Source organism: Camellia sinensis, chromosome 9, assembly GCF_055761805.1.
Source record: "Camellia sinensis isolate YWXY chromosome 9, ASM5576180v1, whole genome shotgun sequence".
Taxonomy (NCBI): Eukaryota; Viridiplantae; Streptophyta; class Magnoliopsida; order Ericales; family Theaceae; genus Camellia; species Camellia sinensis.
Genome location: NC_138969.1, coordinates 83,930,684 through 83,938,821, shown reverse-complemented (window position 1 = coordinate 83,938,821; position 8,138 = coordinate 83,930,684). Strand labels below are relative to the sequence as shown.

At 28.5% G+C, this 8,138-nt stretch overlaps 1 long non-coding RNA gene across 1 annotated transcript; it reads right to left on the bottom strand.

Annotated features, from left to right (window-relative positions):
- Nucleotides 1-443: 443 nt before the first annotated feature.
- Nucleotides 444-1,434, bottom strand: LOC114293991 (uncharacterized). The gene is made up of 4 exons (XR_014341150.1): nt 1,368-1,434; nt 1,226-1,287; nt 940-1,041; nt 444-735 (listed from the first exon to the last, which is right to left on the bottom strand). It is a non-coding gene; the product is annotated as an uncharacterized LOC114293991 (long non-coding RNA).
- Between the last annotated feature and the right edge of the window lie 6,704 nt (nt 1,435-8,138).

Genomic DNA, 8,138 nt, shown 5'->3' with positions numbered 1-8,138 from the left:
GATTTCTCAACTGAGGCTGACTTGTGAAGAAATTATTTTGAACTATAGAAATCAACGACAGTGTAAACCTCAAGTTTTTCGTACAGTTTGGTATGTTAATCAGACTTTCTAATCCTAATTTCTTATGTGCTGGCCACAGATTTCTCAACTGAGGCTGACTTTTAAAGAAATTATTTTCACCTGTAGAAATCAACCTCAAGTGTCTGCAAGAGAAGAGGGGTAAAAACTTATGAATATATAAGTGATATTGATCAGATACTTAAATGTGACAAACAACGCCAAGACAATGGAAATATCAGCGTATAGTCAATATGGCATGAGTTCCACATAGTATACGTATACAAAATTCCCAAACGTTAATGGTAACACAATGCAAACATTTGAAACCATGGTACTACAGCAAATGCAAAGCACCATTGATGATTCTGAAGAGATACAAAAATTCAAAGCTACTTTACCAGGTTAAATAAAACATCTTGGATACATAACAATTTGTAAACAATTGCGGAATTTGGAATTTGTCTTATAAGTTAAGCAGGATATAAGAAGTACCTTCAAGTTAATCCATGCATATGGCAATCCAGTGGGGGTATCAAAAGCAGGTAGAAAGCGCGGCCGTAAATCTTATGGCAGGATAAGAAGTTGATTCTTATAATTTCTTTGGACCAAGCTATTTGTAGAATCAGTTGCAAGAATATGAGCAGAAACAAGTCCTCCAAGAACTCTTATGTTGCACTACACAATAGTGAAAACACCATTAAAGACAATCTGATACTTAAAATGCAACTTGATTTAGCACTCCCTGCTAAAGAATAAAACAAAAGAAAAAGAAAAAGCAACATTGCTCAAGCTTGACTGCATTAGCAAACTGAGGCCACATTAAATGAAACTTTGACTCAAACAACTTCACTAAATCCTAAATTAAAAACATTAAAATACCTGAAGAAGATGTATCCTCGCATCAACATGAAAAGTTAGATTTTCAGGAAGCCAAAGAACAGCCCGTTTCAAATTCTGTGTTGTTCCCCAATGATAACAAGGCTGAGAAACAGAAATAGTATTAACATATACTCTGTTACAAATACTTCAGTGGCACAATCAGTAATAATATTGAAATAAAATTAAATACAAAGATATTTGGTGACAGCATAAGAAGGGCATATAAGATAAAAATACAAGTACATTGATTTTTAAGAACTTGTCTCTAAGAAAGAGTATATCATACCTGGATAGCGATTCTACAAGTGTGAGGGCAGATCCATGATGCTGTTGTGGCAAATGTTCAAGCTAAAATTTGAAACAGTAGGACTTTTAAATTATCCATTTAAAGCTGAACACTGCAACAAATTTAAAAAATAAAGAATCACCTTCAAATTTCGTAGCTGGACAAGGGAGTCGGTGAATGTTTTGGCTAGAGGCTTTAGTTCATCATGCTACAGAACCAAAAGACCACAACTTCATAATATTCATCAATTATAAATAATATCTCATATAGTGGGAAGTAGAACTCAACGACTAAGCCATAAGTCATATAGTTGTCATAACCATGGTAAAACCTGAAAGGGAGAAAAAGCAGAGGCACATTTGGAACATAGAAATCGCAGAAACAGAGGCACATTTAAACGATAGAAACAGAATCCAAAATCAGCAATCCAAAATCGAAATGGACAATCGCAATTTCAACCACACCCAATCACGAAATCAGGAAAAGCCCTAAAAATTTGTGTACGAAATAAATGGGAAATGAAATGTGAAGCCCTAAAATTAATCGTGAGAGAAGGGGATGTGAGAGACATCGACAAACAGATCGAACCAGATCGACAGAGAAGGAAAGAGACGACAGAAACATACCTGCGATGGTGATGATGGCCGGTAGTGCTGATCGCCAATTTGCAGTGGTGGTCGTGGCGAGCGCCGGTGGCCTGCGACGGTGCTGATCGCCGGTGGTGAGCGACGGGTTTGGTAGGGACGGGTTTGGTATGTTGATGTCGGTGTGTGAGACAGAAGAGAACAAAAAAAATCAGTGTAATATATATGTACTGGGCGCGAAATTACTTATTTTCCCTCTAAAATTTTTTTCGAACATTTGGCGACTAAACGATTATTTGTCGCCAAAAACCTTAACAACGGCAAACAATTGGTCAGCTGAAGATCCCTCTTTGGCTACTAAATAAAAAAATTCGTCGGTAATATTGAATAAACAACGACTAAACCAGATTTGGTCGCAAAAAGTAATCAAAAAATGCCCTTTTTTTGGCGACAAAAAGTGTTTAGTCGCCAAATGATACAATATGGCGACAAAATTAAATGTTAGTAGCCTAAACTTCTATTAAACAGCGACTAAATGGAAATTTGGTCGCCAATTGTAATATATGGCGACTACAATACTTTAGTAGCTAAAAAGCTTTAATCAACGGCGACTGAAGATGTTTTTTGTCACTGAATGTGGTGTTTTTGGCGACTAAAATTGGTTTGGTCGCCAATTTTAGTCGCCAAACATGCATTTTGTTGTAGTGTATGTAGAGCATTGATTTTTATTTAATATTATTTTTGAATTATTCATATGTATTGTAAATATTTATATACATAGATATGTAAAATCTTGTTTATGGATAGTTTAAATTAAGTAGAAATCTTTTAAATATGAGTTTTTTTTTTTAAATCCCTGATATTAAAATTTTATAAGAGAAATGGCATATAATTATTTCATAGTAGTTGGGATCTCTCAATATTTTTACAAAAGATTCGACACAGAAAAATTTTATCGAGAGACTTTAGCTTATAATAATAAAAAAAACATACATTTTGGATTTCTCCAATTACTTAAAGTTGAATAGGGAGATTTCATTATTTTTTTAAAATATTATAATTAAATTTTGGTATAGGGTATTTTGATTTAGCATTTTCAAAAAAAAAAAAAAAAAAGCATCGCACCACGTAAGAGAGAGAAAAAAAAAACACTATTTATAATATATATATATATATATGTTTAATAGAAAATAAAATCTATCAAAGTCGCTTGTGTTTTCAATATGACACCTCCATATATTTTGCGTGGGAATTTTTGTATAAAAGTTGACGAATATTTGGAATTTTCTATTTTAAAAAAATTGTAGATGTAGTTTAAAAGTTTGCAATGGCTTCTAGAAACTAGCTTCAACAACCAAAATTGTTAATGGGTACTATATATTAACATATAAAAATTTTGGTAAATTATCAATAAATCTTAATAGTTAGATTTAATTCCCATTAAGTCTTATTGAGAATAAATCTTGATAAAATTATCACTAAATATAATTTTTTTTGACAATTTTTTACGTACGTCGCTAAAAATTGACAATTAGTAACTTTTTTCTCATGATTTTTATAAATTGTCTCTAAAACTTACAATTAGTGACTTTTTTTATGACAAATTTTTCTCATAGGACCTATTAGACAATAAATCTACTTATTAAGACTTACAAGTAAGTACCCATAAAAATTTTAAGGACAATACATTTCGTCATTGAAACTAAAAACTTTGTTGTACGAAATATTAGGATATCAATTTGTGTTGTTATGTGAATTGTTACTAAAATGTAATCTTGAAATGTTAAAAAATAACATTTAACAACAAAATTTTAAAAATATAACAAACAAATATATTTTTAAAGACAAAATAATTTATTGCTAAAAGATTTTGCTTTTTTCGACAAAAAATTTAGTCTCAAAATGATAGTAATTCAACATAAAATTTCTAATTTTGCTGTTATAAATATGGTGACACTTTTAACAAATAAAATATTTTGTCCCTAAATTTTTATCTTTAAACTTTACTTTGCTGTAAACCTAAATTATTTATATATATGTTTATGTATAAATTATTTTTAAAAATTTGTTACAACGTATGTCTTATAAATGAATAATATTAATTTTATCATAATATAAAAATATAACATAAATATATATCATAATTTTAATTGAATTATTTATATATCTATATAAGAATTGCTTCACTAGTAGCCAAAGGGCTTGTTTTTTATTTTTTTATTTTTTTATTTCCGATTTTGTTCTTGGGTTGTTTTTTTAATTTTCCATTTTGCTCTTTCTTGGTTTCTTTCTTTCTTTTGATAATCTTAACCCTATTGTTGTATAATAATTTTTGTTAAATTATTTATATGCATTATCGTGTTATGAAGTGTAACTTAAATATATAATAATTTGATATGATATTAAATTATAACATAAGGACTCCTTTTGATATTACAAATATTAGTTAAATGGTGAGAAAAATTAGTAACATAAAATTATAAGTGAATCTAATTATTTATTTGGTTTTTATTCATTTGGAAAGTAAAAATATGTAAAACCGGAAGTTGTAAAAAATTTATTTTAAAACGTCAAACATAAGTATGTTGTGGTCAAATTAAGAAGAAAAAAATATAGATAGATTAGTTATGTAGAGCATTGATTTTTATTTAATATCATTTTGAATTATTCATATGTATTGTAAATATTTATATACATAGATATGTAAAATCTTGTTTATGGATAGTTTAAATTAAGTAGAAATCTTTTAAATATGAGATTTTTTTTTTAAATCCCTGATATTAAAATTTTATAAGAGAAATGGCATATAATTATTTCATAGTAATTGGGGTCTCTCAATATTTTTACAAAGATTCGACACAGAAAAATTTTATCGAGAGACTTTAGCTTATAATAATAAAAAAACATATATATTGGATTTCTCCAATTACTTAAAGTTGAATTGGGAGATTTCATTATTTTTTTAAAATATTATAATTAAATTTTAGTATAGGGTATTTTGATTTAGCATTTTCAAAAAAAAAAAAAAAAAGCATTGCACCACGTAAGAGAGAGGAAAAAAAAAACACTATTTGTAATAATATATATATGTTTACAACAATGCTAGAGGGTCACAATTTTTGTGGCCACAATGGCTCAAAACTACCAAAACGACGTCGTTTTGGCATATTTTGTACCCAAAATAACGTCGTTTTGACAGTTTTGAGCCATTGTGACCACAAAAATTGTGACCCTCAAACATTTTCCATATGTTTAACTTTTAGAAAAGAAAATCTATCAAAGTCGCTTGTGATTTCAATATGACACCTCCATATATTTTGCGTGGGAATTTTTGTATAAAAGTTGACGAATATTTGGAATTTTCTATTTTAAAAAAATTGTAGATGTAGTTTAAAAGTTTGCAATGGCTTCTAGAAACTAGCTTCAACAACCAAAATTGTTAATGGGTACTATATATTAACATATAAAAAATTTGGTAAACTATCAATAAATCGTAATAGTTCATTTAATTTTTATTAAATCTTATTGAAAATAAGTCTTGATAAATTGTCGCTAAATATAATTTTTTTTGACAATTTTTTACGTACGTCGCTAAAAATTGACAATTAATGACTTTTTTCTCATGATTTTTATAAATTGTCTCTAAAACTTACAATCAGTGACTTTTTTTATGACAAATTTTTCTCATAGGACCTATTAGACAATAAGTCTACTTATTAAGACTTACAAGTAAATACCCTTAAAAATTTTAAGGACAATATATTTTGTCATTGAAACTAAAAACTTTGTTGTACGAAATATTAGGATATCAATTTGTGTTGTTATGTGAATTGTTACTAAAATGTAGTCTTGAAATGTTAAAAAATAACATTTAACAACAAAATTTTAAAACTATAACAAATAAATATAATTTTAAAGACAAAATAATTTGTTGCTAAAAGATTTTTCTTTTTTCGACAAAAAATGTAGTCTCAAAATGATAGTAATTCAACATAAAATTTCTAATTTTGCTGTTATAAATACCGTGACACTTTTAACAAATAAAATATTTTATCCTTAAATTTTTATCTTGAAACTTTACTTCGCTGTAAACCTAAATCATTTTCACACAAGAATTCCTAGATTTGGGTCAATCTCTTTATTTATTTATGTGCTTAACCAACGATAATGACTTTGAAAACTCAGTGTACGGATTTTAAATTAATATAAATGTGCAAATGGAGAGACCTTTACGCCTACAATTTGAAAATGAAAACCATTCCAATCGGATCTTTGTTTACTTGTTCAACAAATAAAACAAAGTCAATGGCTTGTGATTTGGAACCATTGAATTGAGATGGATATTTATTAAAGGTAAATCAAAGTAATTATTCTACATTCTTCCCATTAAAAGATTGACTGAGATGTATATAATTTTCAAATTTTGATTGTGACTATATACATTATTCAATGGGCTAACTTTCTCATCATAGATTAATTATAGTGATTGAGAATTTGACATAATTGAAGATTATAAAGCACCTATTTTAATTTCTTTGGGAGCTCAAATATCTCTCTCACACACACATTTATATACAAGAATATTCTACTATAGAATGGACTTAGTGCCAGCTGATAATAATATTCCACTTTAGAAAGGATCCTCTTGAGAAAGTACCCTGTGGCCCTGTTTGGTAGAGCTGTAGGAAAGTACTTATAGCTTATGCCTTAACAGCTTATAGTTTATAACTATGAACATAAGTTGATTTCTAACTTATAAATTAAGGCCTAGTTTGGGAAGATTGAAAAAAGACAAAAAGTCAAAAAGTCACTATCCTATTTAAGTCACATCATCTTATTTAAGTCACATCACCTCTCTAACACATCACTTCAAACCCAACCCAAACCCAACCCATATTTCATAAAAAGTTAAAAAGTGCACTTATTTAGTCTTCCCAAATTAGTATCTCTTGCCCCACTCAAAGAATAAGCTGATTTCTGACTTATAAAAAGTTATAAGCTGCATTGTTAAGTTAAATCAAACACATCAAAATAGCTTAAATTAAGTTAAGGCCTCGTTTGGGAACAGGCTAATTTAGTAACTTTTTGGCTATTTGGCTAAAAAGGTAGGTAAAAAAAACTTATATGTTTGGGATGATTTTTTGGCTAATTACGAAAAGATGTGCAAAAAGTAGAGAGAAAAGAGAATCTTTGACTTTTTGGTGTGAGTTGTTGGCTTTTTGGCTAAAATGGTAACTTTTTAACTTTTTGGCTAAAAAGGTTAGTTCCCAAACGGGGCCTAAAAGCTGAAATAAGCAGCTTTTAAGTTACACCAAACAGGCACTGTATTTCATATTTGCCTTTTAAGATAGACAAAAAAATTAAGTGTTATTAAGTTGGATCCCATTTAAGTAATTGGACTAATTCAGTTGTACACTTTTATCTCTAATATCAAGGGATTCTCCCTTATTTATGCGATTTTTTTGTTGTATTGTTTATTTATTCATCACTATATGACTCTTTTTAAGTTTGTTGGTTGATTGTTGAGCTAGGGCATTTCGTGGAGACACTTACTGAGTTTTTATAGTTATTGTATTATGATTGCCCGAATATATAGCTCTTTTCGTATTGTGAGTAATCTTTTATCGATTGACAAAAACAATTAGATCTTATTAACTTGAACCACTGTTCATACAACCATACGAATAAGCATGGTAGTACTGTAATATCTCACATCGATGATAACTGAAATATTAGTCTAATATATTCAGAATCAAATAGACTAGTATTAGCAAATTTTTTATTTATTTATTATATTGGTAGATCTACTTTTTTTCAAGTTATTTGGGCTAGCAACCTATAGGGTGTAACAAATAATATTATAACCGATCTTGGCATCGTTGTATTGTAGTGTTGAAGAGTAGATGTTGCGAAAAAAAGGTAGAGTGCATATGGGTTGTTAGGTGGTTGATTATGACCGACTATCCCACTACTATAACATATAAAATTTTTAGAGATTAAATATTTTAATTTTTAAAAATAAAAATTTTGTTACAAAAGATATTTAGGGACTAATTTTTATCATCGCGAGAATAGTCGCTAAAAAATCGTCCTCGAAAAGTAAAAAATAAGATTTTTAACAACAAAATTTTGAAAATATCACTAATAAATAGACTTTTCGGGACAAAATAATTTAGTCTCAAAATGATTTATTTTTTGAGACAAAAAATTTGATCCCAAATAGATGATAATTCATCACTAATGTCCAATTTTCGTTGCTAAAAATATAATAACGATATTTTTCGCAAACAAAAATATTTGGTTCCTAAAAAATAATTTTGTCTCTAAAT